This window comes from Prenolepis imparis, unplaced genomic scaffold (genome assembly GCF_030444845.1).
Source record: "Prenolepis imparis isolate NDT839.2.m4 unplaced genomic scaffold, iyPreImpa1.0 SCAF_5, whole genome shotgun sequence".
Taxonomy (NCBI): domain Eukaryota; kingdom Metazoa; phylum Arthropoda; class Insecta; order Hymenoptera; family Formicidae; genus Prenolepis; species Prenolepis imparis.
This window is the reverse complement of record NW_028141163.1, coordinates 5,002,765-5,016,825: the sequence shown is the minus strand read 5'-3', so window position 1 is coordinate 5,016,825 and position 14,061 is coordinate 5,002,765. Positions and strand designations below refer to the sequence as shown.

The 14,061-nt window shown below is 33.6% G+C and overlaps 1 protein-coding gene and 1 long non-coding RNA gene across 4 annotated transcripts in view; one reads left to right on the top strand and one right to left on the bottom strand.

Moving 5' to 3' along the window:
- Positions 1–14,061, bottom strand: part of LOC145935845 (uncharacterized) — a 265,904-nt gene that overhangs the window by 43,088 nt on the left and 208,755 nt on the right. The gene's annotated exons all lie outside the window — the stretch shown is intronic.
- Positions 1–14,061, top strand: part of LOC145935849 (uncharacterized) — a 35,319-nt gene that overhangs the window by 5,080 nt on the left and 16,178 nt on the right. Inside the window, exon 2 of the long non-coding RNA XR_014425289.1 lies at positions 7,118–7,397. This is a non-coding gene — a long non-coding RNA (uncharacterized LOC145935849). The remainder of the gene's footprint in view (positions 1–7,117; positions 7,398–14,061) is intronic.

Below are 14,061 nucleotides of genomic sequence, written 5' to 3'. Positions count from 1 at the left end.
TTGGAGCCTGCGATGGCGCGCGACGAAGTACAACGCTCCGCTGCCATCCGTTTCATTAATAATTACAGCTTGTGTACCCGCGAAAATTACTCCCTTTATCCATCCTCGACGAGTACCTGCTCTTGCACGTTCCGCCAACTCCTCTCTATTTTCTTCCTCGATTCATCTCCTCTCTTCTCCCTTCGTGCCATGCGCTCGTCGCGAAGTATTTCGTCTTCATCCGGCATTGTGTGTTTGCGGAACTTTGCAGACGCTTTATGCACTACTGCGTGCCGCGAAATAATAATTTGTAATAATACATGCGGCGCTGAAAGTCCTCCGCAAACAAAATTAAGGCTCCACTTATATTCGATCATTTTCGTGGAGAACATTTCGAGATAAAAGGCATCGAAAAATAGTATTGTATAACAAATATATTGAGACAAAAACTGGAATTTTGTATTTTCCAGATAATAAAAAAATAGTAAAACATATACATAATGATTAAATAAAATAAAAATTATTGTATAGAATATCTTTAATGAACATTTATAAGTATATTAGAACATTTATGAAACAACGATATATTATTAAATAATATCTTACATCATTTTTTAATTATTTTCAAAGCTGCTTTTAATGAGAAATTGAAAAACATATTTCGACTGTATTAATAAATCTAGTTTTCCAGTATTGTACGTTTATTACGTATATTATACATATGTAATATAATGCGTTTATTGCGAATTCTCCTCTCAGGACAGAGCAGAGAGAGAAAGAGAAAGAAAGAGAAAGAGAGAGAGAGAAACTTCGTCTCGTTTGTTTGGTGGAGACAGATACGAAGCTACTCCAGTCGAGCAATATCCGTTTGCAAAGAAAGACACTCCGTTGTATCGTAAGCCGTGATATGCGAACTCGCGCAGCAGCAGGTGCAAATGAAGGAGCTAAAGTTCAAGGCGATATTCCTTGCATTAGCTTCCTGAATCAGATGCGCGAATTTTTCTTTGTGTGATTTTAATTAATTTAGACCGCGCATCTATATATTCATTTTTATTTTTTGATGTTATACAATATTTTACAAATTAAAAAAAACATGAAAAATCATGTATGCAAGATTTAATAAAATAATTGATAAAATTTCAATAAAATAAAATAACTCGCATAAATAAAATTGGAAGAGGATTATAGTTTGTTAAAAAAAAAAGCTTTCGCGCGATGCATCAAAGAACGATGAAGCAACTACCTTGTGGACTTGATTTTTGTACAAATGAATTTTTGGATTTGTATTTAATGTACATATGTACATACATATCGAGAAATACCTACATGCTCTATCGAAATGTATTTATACATATATGTATACGTATATACACGCGTTATGGTGAAAAGGTCATCGAGTCGCGACTCAAAAGTGACTCTTGCTATCTTAATGGATTTTCAGAGCGTTAAAAGCTCTTCGCCCCTGCACACGTACCTTTCCTTCCTTTCACGAACTGTTACGACGAATGATTTCCGGTGGATCGTGTATTCGTCGCGTTGCAGAAATCAATCGGAAACGTCAAGACGTTAATTCGATTCCGTGGGTTTACGGCGCGGCCAGTCAGGATCGAACCGGATAACCCGTTATTTCCTCTACTTCATCCCGTTCGTTACTTAATAAAAAATCAAATTGCCATCGATCAAGTCGAGACTGTATCTGCCCGAATTGTAGATGCTATTTTATTAATACTTTATGACCTGAATTCGGTTTATAAAGCTTCTTTTGAAAGATGCAAAATTAATGTTTTTGAAAAATAAAAACAAGACAAATTTTTTTTTTTAATTGTAAATATTTTACGTGAATATATAATATGTTTCGTATTTAATACATATTATTAAATTTATAAAATTAATATAATGTCAAAAATTTTAATGTGTATTATACACAAACTACAATAAATGCATATAGCTATCAAAAATAAATAATATAATTATACAAATTTTATCATATATAATTTTCTATAGATAAATATACATGTATAGATACAATATTTGTGTTTTATAACAAACAATAATTTGCAATACATATGCGTGAAAATAACTTACTTATCCGTGATTGCTCGTTGATATCAAAGATTATGAATATTAAAATTAGTTTTGCTCGTGAATTTTGACATGCGGCAAAATTGTTAGGATCAACGAATTCAATCTCGCATATATGTATATTTACATAGTTTGTTACGCGGCATAAAAGATGTAAATTACACGAAATATGTCACTCATATCTATTGTAAAATAACAAAAATAATTAAAGTAACTCGTCCGCATATATATGTAAACGTATTCCATATGACCGAATCTTTCAACTTTTATATTACATTTCGAAATCATAAGCGTGGACGAGGAGAGAGAGATAGAGAAATTGAATAGCGGGATTTAAATTGCGGACTGAGAATACGTCTTTGGAAGCAAGCGGATTTAAATGTTGCTGTTCTCCGTTATTTCCGTTGCTATATTCGTTAATATTTCATTGAAAATATTGATAATAAATTGACAATAAATTGGAGTATACAATGAAAATCACGCGATTATTTCTGGCAATTATCTTTCCGCAATTATTATATATTTTGCAACATTCATCCTTTCTTTGTTCTTCAAAATTCCAATGATACCATGATTACATACAAATAATAATGTTTTAGTTTTACGATTGGTAATGGAATATCCTCATTACGATTATTTTACTACGTTTTGCGCGTTAATTAAATAGATTTCTCACACAATAAATTATTTTCATTATTATATGAGAATATTTATTTATCGCTTCGCGCGAATACATAATTATCGATCGTAAAGCTGCAATAACTATTGTAATAAAAATTACAAGCGCGTATCCATAACTTCATTATCATTAATTTTTTTAAAGGCGAATGTAAAATCGTGTATCAACGGAGTTGCACGAGCAAACTAGATCGACTGACGACGAGCGAGTAGTTGCGACAGGCATTGTCCGAAAATTATCGTCAGCGTAAACATAACCGTAAACACATTCGGACACTGTCCACTATTCGAGGATGGCGTCGTGCCAGCCTGGGAAAGTTTCGTCTCTCGCCGCAATTGTGCAGGAGCGAAGCGAAACTAGACGCGAAGAGAGAAACGAAATGGGTGCGGACGCGGAAAACTCGTTCGCGGGGACACACACACAAACAGATTACCTACACATACGTTTTCGCCGGCGGAAACGCATCCAGCAGCCGGGTTCCGTAAGCCGAGGGACGAGAGTCGGGGAAAAGAGCAGCGGGAGGATTTTCGTTTGACATACAAGTTTCGCGAATGATCAGTTTGAAGTTTGTGATAGATGCAATAGCTGCGAGCTAACTCGCATATATTTCTTCTTCGCTTTTCGTATCAATTTGACGTGTACAAATTTAAATTCAAGACTGTAATTCTGTTTTCTCGTTTTAAATTGTTGATGATAGAGATAAGAGCAAGTGTTTCCAATTTTACGAAAACTTTAAATTTGAAAAGATGGCGACATTATTTCTTAGGACATTTTATTGATATCTTTAAATATTAATTAGAGTGAGCAATGATGTACGAAAATATGCATACGTAGGCAAGCTTAGTCTAACATTAAAATTAATATTGCTTAGACAGCAGCGATTTCTATCAAAGAAACGAACGCTCGGTACGCCAGTTTAAAGGGAGCGCAATTTTCTCGACATTCAGTGAAGATTTGCATTCCGTGACCAGGGTGCACTTCCCTTTTATAAGCTTCTTAAATTGGCGCCCGTACCGAGATGGAAGCCGCCGCGAATGAACAAAGACAGTCGCGAGTGGTTTTGGTGGGACATTCAAGTCAAAGTTCATTTCAAAGCTAAGCCGTTGGGGTGTCTCACTGACACGATGGCTCAGCCGAAATTTGAGAAAGCTAAATGAAGTGAGAGAGGAAGAGAGGCATGTAAGAAAGAGAAATAGAGAAAAGAAGAGAGAAAAACAGAGATGATGGCGGAAGCTATAGAAGAATTTAATAAATGTATATATAGGTAATAATTAATAATAACAAGTATAATTAAATTTTAAGAGAAAAGCTATTTTCTGATATAAATATTAGATTAGATATATAAAACTCACAAACACACATACACACAGATGAGTGAATATGTTTAGTATATCGCTATAGTTATAGTTTTTCGCATTTAAAAATACTGAAATATAATAAGAAAATATTGCTTCAAAATAAAGTAATGCTTTTGATATATAACATCATACAAGGAAGTAAAAGTAGATAAAATCCATAATTCATGAGGTCTACTCTGCATACAATTTCATACTCAAAGTAAACTTTATCAAGTTGGTTCATTCCAGTTTGAAATTGCTCCCTGAAAAGACTGCATTCTTAAAAATCTCTTGGTCCATTTACGAATTTTTGTAAATGTTCATTTTGTATGTTTATTTATTTTATTTAAAAATTTTCTCCCTATATGTATCAAAACATATATTTTTAAATAATGTCATCAAAATTTCCCAATATCATATTGTTTTTGATGGATAACTACTTTCGTGAAAATTGGCTTAATCCATTAAGTCGGACGAATCTCGAGTTATACTACTTACAAATATATTTTTGTCGACGTATAGTATATTTTTAAATAAGGTCATATCGTCGTGAAATACACTTTCAAATAACGTCATCACTCAATACATTGTTCTTGGTGGATAACTACTTTCGTAAAAATTAATTTAATCCATTAAGTCGGACGAATCTCGGGTTATACTACTTACGAATATATTTTTGTCGATGTATAGTATATTTTTAAATAATGTCATCAAAATTTCTCAATACTACATTGTTCTTGGTGGATAACTACTTTCGTGAAAATTAGCTTAATCCATTAAGTCGGACGAATCTCAAGTTATACTACTTACAAAGATATTTTTGTCGACGTGTAGCATATTTTTAAATAATGTCATCAAAATTTTTCAATATTACATTGTTCTTGATAGATAACTACTTTTGTGAAAATTAGCTTAATCCATTAAGTCGGACGAATCTCGGGTTATACTACTTACGAATATATTTTTGTCGGCGTAGTATATTTTTAAATAATGTCATATCGTCGTAAAATATACTTTCAAATAACGTCATCACTCAATACTACATTGTTCTTGGTGGATAACTACTTTCGTAAAAATTAATTTAATCCATAAAGTCGGACGAATCTCGGGTTATACTACTTACAAATATATTTTTGTCGACGTATAATATATTTTTAAATAATGTCATCAAAATTTCTAAATATTACATTGTTCTTTGTGGATAACTACTTTCGTGAAAATTAGCTTAATCCATTAAGTCGGACGAATCTCGGGTTATACTACTTACGAATATATTTTTGTGGACGTAAAGTATATTTTTAAATAATATCATCAAAATTTCTCAATACTACATTGTTCTTGGTGGATAATTACTTTCGTAAAAATTAGCTTAATTTATTAAGTCAGACAAATCTTGGGTTATACTACTCACGAATGTATTTTTGTCAGCGTATAGTATATTTTTAAATAATATATCATATCGTCATAAAATTATACTTTCAATTAATGTCATCAAAATTTCTCAATATTACATTGTTCTTGATAGATAACTACTTTTGTGAAAATTAGCTTAATCCATTAAGTCGGACGAATCTCGGGTTATACTACTTACGAATATATTTTTGTCGATGTATAGTATATTTTTAAATAATGTCATCAAAATTTTTCAATATTTCATTGTTCTTGATAGATAACTACTTTTGTGAAAATTAGCTTAATCCATTAAGTCGGACGAATCTCGGGTTATACTACTTACGAATATATTTTTGTCGATGTATAGTATATTTTCAAATAATATCATCAAAATTTCTCAATACTACATTGTTCTTGGTGGATAATTACTTTCGTAAAAATTAGCTTAATTTATTAAGTCAGACAAATCTTGGGTTATACTACTCACAAACAAATTTTTGTCGGCGCATCTGTCAGACGAATCCGTGCGAATCATGAACGGGAGATGCAGGTGAGACGAGTGAGTAATCAAGTGTGTGCGCTCAGCGACTGATAAATTCAGACTCGATGACGAACGAATACAATCGTGCACGAACGGATATTTCGTCGACGAAGGGTAAACTGAATTGTGCGTACGTGCGTGTGTATCTCGCGTATGTCGAACGTGTGGTGCACACTCAATTGGTTCGCATCTCGTGACTATCAAGTGTGCGCTACACGTTCATCACCTGCATATACGCATGGTCGGTTCGATTCACGAGGACATTTGGCGAGTGTGCATTTTAGCGCGAGTGTTTCGAAGTAACAGATTGTCATGTTTGCAAGAGGGAGGCATGTGGTACAACGCGAGTAAATGGAGCCGGGGGAGCGAGAGATGGGGAGAGACGCGGGTTTCTCGCCACCGCGGAGATGGTAAATCGCTACAAGACGGATCATAAATATCTTGGAATGGCGTTACATACGCGCAATGGCCTTTGTTGGACGGGGAGTACAGCTTGCTGGAGAGATGTCCTGCACCCTTCCCTTGGTGTACGAAGCGAGCCATGAGCAGCTGATGCAGCCGGTCTCTGCGTTGTTACTGTTAATGGGATATCTTGTGAAGTCGACTGTTCTAAACCAATCAAACATCGTACCCTTGGGCTAGTTTAATTGTTAACGTACATTTTGTGCCTCGTATGATCCCAAAATTAACCTAATTAAGCTTCGTCAAGTGATTTATTTATCTCGTGTAATAGAATAGATGGAGTCAACTGAAAGATTTAATAACTTTAATCAATACTCTTATAAATTAAGAAAGAAGATAAAATTCTGTTAAATAATTTTATTTATTTTTAATTTACGTCAAACACATTAAAAGATTATTTTACTATAATCGTCGCAATAATTATATAAGATGTATTTATTTTTTATTATTTTTTTATATTAAAATATAAATATATTTTATATCTTTTATATTATATTAAAATAATGTAATATATTCTTATGGTTTCTCAATTTTTAAATAATGCTCTTGAATGTAAAATATTATATAACTTGAAATAAACTAATGAAAAGCAATAATTTATCAAAGTGTATAAAATAATCAGCTGTATTGATCTTCATTTTTCAGCAAATGGTCTAAGTAATGGACGACAAGTACAAATCTGCGCGATGTACCGAACGCTGTCTCCAAGAATCGGTATCTGGGCCAAGGACGGCCTATTACACTCGACATAGTTGCATACCACGCGCGCAAGGTGCAATTAATGGTGCAATTTAGCCCGGGTCGAGAGGCGTCCTCGTAGTTCACCAGAGCAATACGGTCGACGCCGAAGAGAAAGGAAGATACGAACTAGATAGGATAAGGAGTGAGAAAGGCCGATCCTAGCATACTAATTTGGAGGAACAAGGTAAGAGAAGAATGCGAAAGAGCAAAATACAGTTTCGCTAAAATAAAAATAAAACTGACGTCATGTAAGCTTGCCATTGCAATGCTTTTTCGAGAACATAATTCTTCCACATTTCTTTTTGCTTCTGTATATCTTTCACGCTTCCATCGTTTCTCGATTGAGTTTCTGCCGAAGCTGAGATTTTACCTCATGCAAAGATAATTATTTCTTGCAAAAGATAATTATAACGATAAAAGATAATTATAAATTATATATTTATAATTTTAATTAATGTTAGTGATAATAGATATAAATTTTTTTATTCTAAATTTTTTATTTTAATTATGATTGATTATTTTTAATTTTTTTATTTACTTAATTTTCTAGTTATTTTTAGATTTTGTGTGCATTTTATTTACGATCTCTTTTGCAAAATCTCGCACAATAAAAAAAAAAGCAATAATCTTGAAATGACAATATTAAGAGATAATTTCGATCCAAATTGTAGCCTTGTAGGAAACACAAGTTCGAAATAAACATGAATTCTGTGTGTAAAATGTCGACATTTAAGGGTATGAGGGTATGAGTCAGTTTAGTTACTAGCCACCACTGACATTTAACATGCTTTCGTTGCTCCTGAACGATTCCGGCGGATTTCTCGACAGGGCGCCTAGCTTTCTACATTATTCAACGGCGTCCTTAACCACTGGTTGAAATTTTGTCGGTGGCATCAGGTGCCGATGAAACTTTCCACGTGGTACTCGCGGTAACCACTGAAAGCAGCTGCGAACATTCCGTTATCCCCAACTTTTACTGTGTGGTCCTCTTTTCGCGTTCCTCCGAAAGTATATCTGTTCTAGTCAGACGAATCCATCTCTATTCTATTTAGAATAAAATAAAATTCTTAAATGCATTTCTTGTATGAAATTAATCTTGACAATATATGTTTGAGAACAATATTGCCAATTAAAAATTATATTCATAATCATATTCATAATCATCTCCAGTAAGCGTGACTCTTTTTATTGGCAACGTTAAAAGCTTGGAAGCTGTCGTAGTGGATCGTGCTCAAGGATTTTCCATCTTTTCCTACAGCAATTGTGCAGATAGCCTCGTAGGCTGTGCTTCGAGTGCCTGACAAGACTTTCGAACGTGAAGAATGCGTCTCGTGGATTATATCCTCGGCGAGTCACGCGTGCTCGAGCACGCGTTGTTCCTTCCTTCTCGTTTCTCGCACAATCTTCTTGTAATTGGAGTCTCTCGTCTCATCGCTGTGTGATTTTCTTGTGATTAAAACGTTGTTTGAAATTCAAAAGGAGCAAAATTGATTTCTACAAAGCAATTATATCGCAGTTATTCATATAATCGAGAGAATCTCATTGTTACATTATTAAATGCAAAATTCATCAAATTTAGGTGTAATTTGCGCGCAAAGTGCAAAAATGTTAACTATTACATTTTGTAAATTATTCAAGTAAATAATATGTAGCTAAAGTTTATTTTCATATCTTTGATCATAATATTGATAAACATCCATTATTTTAAACAAACTAGATATTTTGCAACTATAATTTCGCACAATATTTAATTAATTTTTCACATTTTAATTCAATTAATTAATTTTAATTCTTTCTTTTAATACTTGCAAGACTATAGATGTATTTTTTTTTTTTTTTTTCCGTTATACGATTGGATCTTGCGGGTTGGATATAATTTCATCTGATAATTTTAAAGGATACTCGAAAGTTCTGCTACTGGTGAGTAAAGAGTCCGCGTTTGAATTAGTTTCACGTTACTTCGTTGCGTTTCAGAGTTAAAATTATAGATGATTACTGGAGAACACGGGACAGAGTTTCGAATGCACTCAAAGGTGCCCTATTGTTCGCTGCACAGCAAATTTTTTCCATTTGTAATAGCAATGCAATATTTTACATCGACTTTTACAATGGCACCATAACAGAAGGAATTAACTTTCGGTATAAACTCAACTTTTTTTTATTACATATCGCATGTTATTACATGACATATTTGTTATTTTAAACAATCTATTATATGATATAAATAATATATCATATACGGTACGAATAAAATAATGACCAATTATTAAATCTTTTAACATTTATAAAATATTGCAATAATATTATATTGCATTGTACAGAAAAATGACAATTGCTAAATGAAATCGTTTTTGAAGTTATTTTCACAAATATAATAAATGATTGTGTTACGACACGAAAAATGTAGATCGCTGTTGAAATGACAATAAACTCGCTAAAACTTTGTAGGAAATAGAGGTACATGTCACTTCGAAATTGTGACCGCGAACATCGTTTGTCTTCTTGAGGTGCGATTTAGATACAAAACCTCAAGATGAATAAAAGCGTGTGTCCTCTTTGGAAAGACAAATGAATCGCGTAATAGAATAGAATCAGCTTGAGAAAAGTACGACAGATTAATAGATCTATTAAGATTTTATCGCATATCCGATGATCTGGCGGATTAAATTAAAAATGCCGATTATTTCACGCATCTCTCTTTTTACATGTTCATCTCTTTTTTTTCTTTAAAAAGACACTTTAGCAATCGCCATGATTATATGTATGATTATATATGCGCCTGTCTCGAGGCAATTTCACATTCCGATTATTGCGAGGAAATTGACGATGCTCTATCTTCATTTTACAGATTATTATAATTTCACAATAATTACAAGCTATTGCAAAATAAATTATTAATTTCATACGCCGTTCTCGCCAATAGAGAAATTACCGAATTGTTTCGAGACTCCAAACATTTGCGGCGAGAAATTACCCGCGATCAATGCATACTCAAAAATTGATATGTTGACTTACTGCTTTCCATCATGTAGCTAAATCTTTGACAGCAATGGCTTAATGCAAATTTCACGGGACGACTGGTGTCATAAAAGCCGCGGTTTAGATATCAATTTATCATCGCTTTCTGCTCGGTAATATCGCATTATTTCCTACCCTTTCTGGTCCTCGCGGCCAGCAACAATGGCGATGGGCAATCAATAGCACTCACAACCCGCCTCTCTCTCTTTCGCGCACCTTCCTCTGTACTCTCCCTCAACTCTGCCGCATCGTTCAGCCCGGAGGGAACTTTTGGTCATTTTTCATTCTCGTGTCCTATCGACGGCCCGACATTACAGTATGAAGACTGACGTGTACGCCATCGATGTGCGAGCTGTGCACGCATTACCGCTTCCATTCTTCGTATTAACCTGGGAAAATGTAGCTAAAGGGGCAAAGAGGTGGCTGAAAACATAGCTAAATGGATATGGCGCGAACTAACTTTATATGGAAATATCCAAGCGAATGTGTACAAGTGTCTGATTTTATATCTTTATGTAAAAAGTTTCAAGATTACTGACAATGAATTTCTACTAGATTGCACACAATTGATATCATACGACATTTAGAATAATCATTTTCAAGTATTATAAAAGATAAAATATCGCATTGAATATATATTTAATTAACTGTTTAGACGATAAGCGATTCCTCTCTTGCGAGGCTGCATAAAAAAGTTTTAATATATTATAATATATGATAATATTTGAGACTAGCTAATGTTTCAATAAATTATGAAAACTGACATGTGGTTAGTGCCATAAGTGTTGGATAAAGGCAAAAAGAAAGTTTGAAATATCGTAACGAATTCAGATGATTTGTGCAATAAAGAGTAAAGGCACATACAAGCCGTTAGTTCGCAACCTGGTCACGACACGGGCGGATTGCGGCATGGGGTAGTTTCCACGAAGGCCGGGATAACCCGGAGACTACCAGGAGAGACTACATTATGCATCTAAAAGTGGCTGGCTACACCCAGCTGCGATTGGACTTCTAATGTGATCCGTGCATAGGAGGCACGCTTCCTCGTGGAATATTCAATGTTTGATGATGTAGTACAGAAAGGTATCTGTACAGTTATTTTTTGGAATTTCGATAATCGGTACAGATACCGATTTTTTCTTACAAAAAAATTTGTAGATTTTTTATAGAATTTTTTTCAGCCATAGAAACACAGAATTCCGAGATTCTCGATGTGAAATGGGTAGGAAAATTAATAACTTTTTCTTCTTAATCAGATTCGATCATAATATCTTTATAATACAACGCAATACTACGAAGTGTGCATTCTAAAATTTATTTCTTAAAATTGATAACGTTGAACGAAATTTTCATTCGCCACGTCGCACTTCCGTATTTGAGTTACGATCTGATTGTGAGTCGATGCGACGAGAAAGTTAAGGGCGTGAAGTTTCTCGACAATTTACCGGTGTCAGTTGCGTAGAAGAGGAAGAAAGAGAGGGCCAGCCAGCCGAAGAGAGAACAGAACAGCGGAGATCGCACAGGTGGAGAGTCCTCTCTGCGCACTCGTACGTAATTATTCGAGAGCACGTATAGGAAACCGTCATGGTACTGTCGAGACAGATCCTGTCGGCGCCACTACACTGAACCAACTCGGAGTCCTGTGATTCGATTCGAGTCAGCGACCCAAATCGCTTCCAACGTTCGCCGTACGATATGCAGGAACCTGCCGAAGTATCGTCATGACTTTGCTGTTTCTCTAAGGTTAATTGATTTTTATTTCTCGCAGTCTTTTTTCATCTGCACAATACTAGGCTTCAGATTTACTATGTATATGATTTTACATCAGTACTCTTTTCATCTAAATACTAATTATTGCGAATCTGTTGAAATTTATTCATAAGCTACTTATCTTTGTTTGTGTTTATATATGTGTGTGTAATTATATATTAAAAATAATTAAATTATAAAGTTATTTTTTTTATATATGTTTTATAGTTCGAATTTTTTGGTAAAAATGTAACTACAATAACGCAACGAATTAAGAATTTATAAAATAATTTTAATCAAAATAAATTGTTACATATTATTCATTAATATATATATAAATATATTAATATTTTAATAAATAATCGAAAAATTTAAAAAAAGGGTGAGGATATATAATACATATAATGTATATCTGACTATTTGCTTTTTAAAAATAGAATATCGAAATATCTCCGAGGAAAAATCGGAACTATAATTTTTAGAATGATGAGTGGCGCGATCGCGAATAAAATAAAATCATGGTAAGCTGATTTATTCGTCTATGGTCTAAAGCGACGCCGTGCTCGTTCACAATGGCATACGCAATAAAAATAACTCGAATATACAGCCAATGATTTGTCTCTGGCTATAGTTCGGCACTTCTCACCTGTAACTGATTTCGTTAGCTAGCCGATGGTCGTTCTTTTTATCGCATTTTTTTTTATTTTTATGATTCCATTTGCAGCTGAGTGCAGCTGATGTTGATGTGCCGAAAGGATCGTCGCGAAACTTGTTGCAAATGCATAAATAACGATGTACAAGATAACAATTTGTACTACATGCATACTAGCCAATATTATGAGAGATTAATTATAAGACAACATTGAATATATCACATAGTAAGATCAAAGTATCGATTTACTTGTTTGCAACTTAATAGAGAGATCCAGCTCGCTTATTCGCGTAGTAGAAACAAAATATTTATTTATTATCGATGCAACAATAATGCATCAATAATACAAATGTGCATTTAATGTACAAATGTTCATAGGTTGCTACAAAAACAAAAATTAAAAAGAAATTGTTGATTTTTTTTGAAAATAATAGCGTTTATTTATATGCGCTCATACATATATAGACGTATATACATATCTACATATGTATGCATGTATGTATGTATGCATATGTATACACAGATTGAAATCTCGTTATCCAATTTAAATCAATTAATAAACAAGACTATACACACACATATACAAACTTCTATACATGTTTACACGTCTATATATATATATGTATATTCTACATTTATATACAAAAAAATATATATATATGTATATTCGTAATTATAGTAGATTTGAGAATAGTACACATAAAATTTGTATTTCTCTCTCTAATAGAGAGATTACTGGAATATAATCAGTAGAGATTGCCCCGAGCAAAAGCGATTTACAACGATTTAGTTCCAATCTTGTTGACGGTCAGTGTGGTCGTTACGTCGACTGGTGGAATTGAATTAATTAATGCCCGCCGGCACTTTGCTCTGACTTAAAGCGGGTCATGACGTCACACACGGAAAATCCTTTTTATTATGCTATTCTTTCGTTGCAAACTTAAACGATCGATTAATTTATCAAAAGAGGATAAAACTATCGCAACGTTAAAAAATATTGTAAAATATGTATATTTAGAGAGAGCATATTTAGATATTATTGTGCAAAAAAAAAACGCGATGTCTTTAGGTTCCAAATTATATCAAATTTTCAATTGTGCTACGCACGTTGTCCCATGTATATGAAACGACGATGTTTCTGCTCATTAATTTTACTCATGGGTAATTAAGATATATATGTGAGCACGACGCAATTAATATCGTTTCAGCTTATAAATTTTTATCACGCGGAATATAGTAGAATATGCGATGATGTGCCATTGTATACAGAATTCATTGAAACCAGAACTCGTGAGTTTGAATTTTAATCGAGCTTTACTAATTTATTTACGCGAATACCATGGCAACTACATTTCAAATTATGTGTGAATTCTCACTGTCCCGAACTTGTATAAAGCAGTTTGAAGAATATCGTGCTTCTGTCGTATGC